This window comes from Arachis ipaensis, chromosome B07, assembly GCF_000816755.2.
Source record: "Arachis ipaensis cultivar K30076 chromosome B07, Araip1.1, whole genome shotgun sequence".
In the NCBI taxonomy this organism is placed as follows: Eukaryota; Viridiplantae; Streptophyta; class Magnoliopsida; order Fabales; family Fabaceae; genus Arachis; species Arachis ipaensis.
Window position 1 is genome coordinate 117,147,352 of NC_029791.2, and position 1,966 is coordinate 117,149,317.

Consider the following 1,966-nt stretch of genomic DNA (forward strand, 5'->3'; position numbering starts at 1 on the left):
ATATTTTTGTTTTTAATAAATTTTAATCATTAAATCAATTTTTAAATTTTTATTTCATTAAATAAACCAATCCCTACATTATATTATTCATCTTTATAGAATGATTGATTTGAATTTTAAAAACTTTTGAGGAATGTTAGATCTTCTATTGAATAATAATAGATACTGATTTGTCTAACAAAATAAAAAGTTAAAAATTAATTTAATGATTAAAATTTGTTAAGAATTAAATTGTCTCACCAAAAATTTTTTAAGATCAATTTAAAATATTACTCTTAAAAGTGATGTGTGTTAAGTTATACCGATCAACTTTACGTACGCTAAGAAAAGTACCTATTAAATAACAAAATTAACGTTATATCCATAAAAAATTAATTTCGTGTGACAAAAGTACTCAAATTCTAAATTTTAGTTGATTTTTTAATAAAATTGTCAAATTATCCGACGTTTTATTTTCAATCTCAACTACTCCACCACCATCTCCTCTTTCGCAATGCTACTGTTCAATAGATGACAGAAGAAAAGGAGGACGATGGAGATATAGGTTGGAGAGAGACTACGAATGAGGTTTGCGACACTGGATGAGGGAGAGTGTGAATGAATGTGAGTATTTTGTTATGTGTGTATGGGAATACATTGGGTTAGGGTAATTTAAGGTTTTTATTGGTATATTAGTTCGGTTTGATTTGGTTTGATTTAGGTTTTCTTTTGTCAGAATTAAAAACCAAACCAAACAGCAAAGAAAACGATAAAAACACAAATTTTTTATCTTTAATTTTTTTTAATTTTCTCAAATTCGATTAGTTAGTTTTATCGGTTTAGCTTGATTTTGAACACCCAAATTTTCATATCACGTTTAATAATATGGCAGATAAAAGTGTGTTAGCTTGATTAAAAAAAATGAAAAAAAAAAAAAAAGAATAACAACATTACAAGAAACATTTATCTCTTGTTGATGGTTGATGTTGATGAGTATATATGTACCTTATTTCCTTGATGAATACGTAACACATTTATCTACCATCATATCATAAAGTCCACGAAGAAGCTGTTTTCATTTTTTTCTTTTCTTTTTTAAAATTGGCTGTGAAATGCAAGGTGAGAAGTGAGGCGGAGAAAATTGTTAACTAAAAAATTTGAAAAGTTATGCAAATTACTTGGGAAAGGATCCAAGATCGAATAAGAAAACAACCTAAGTGTAGGAGATCACCAAGACAAACATAATTTGTTTAATTGAATTCTTGATATGTCATTCAAAGTGGTTTCCTTGCCACGCAAGAAAATTAAAGTTAAAAATTGAATTTCGCATAAAAGTACCATTAACTTAAAGGTATATTCGTATGAGGATATATATATTTAAGAGGAAATATTAGAGTCAAATATTAGGCATCTATAGAAATCTAAAATCTTACAGCCATATATTAATTTTCTCAGTATTTGGCAATTCAATGTTGCTATCAACGGAGGAAGATTAATTGTTAAAATTGTCTAATAATGATGATGATGAGTTGTTTTTTAAGGTCCAAAAACATTGCGAAAATGATGTGATTGATGATAGAAATTGGTCATTGGGGCAATGACATGTGCCATGACTTATATATATATATATAGTGTGAGTGATGTGCATAAATATGTTTATTGGAAACTAAAAATCTCAAACGTCACCAAACTATGAAATATTGAATGGACTTAAATTATATCATTTATGTATCCTTCGCTTTCAGCTAAGAGTAATGGAAACCCACTCAACCACATAAGCCAGTTGGCATGCACAGTTGAACAGCTTAGACACAATCAATAAAAACCCTCAAAAATTGCATATGAATATATGATTAATGTGTTGCTATGAGATTAAGGAAATAAAAAATGTTTTAGAAACAATAAAAATCATCGGTTTAAAGTAATTTAAAATGATCTTATTTTATATTTTTTAATTATTATTAAAATAGTTGAATTATGTTAAATT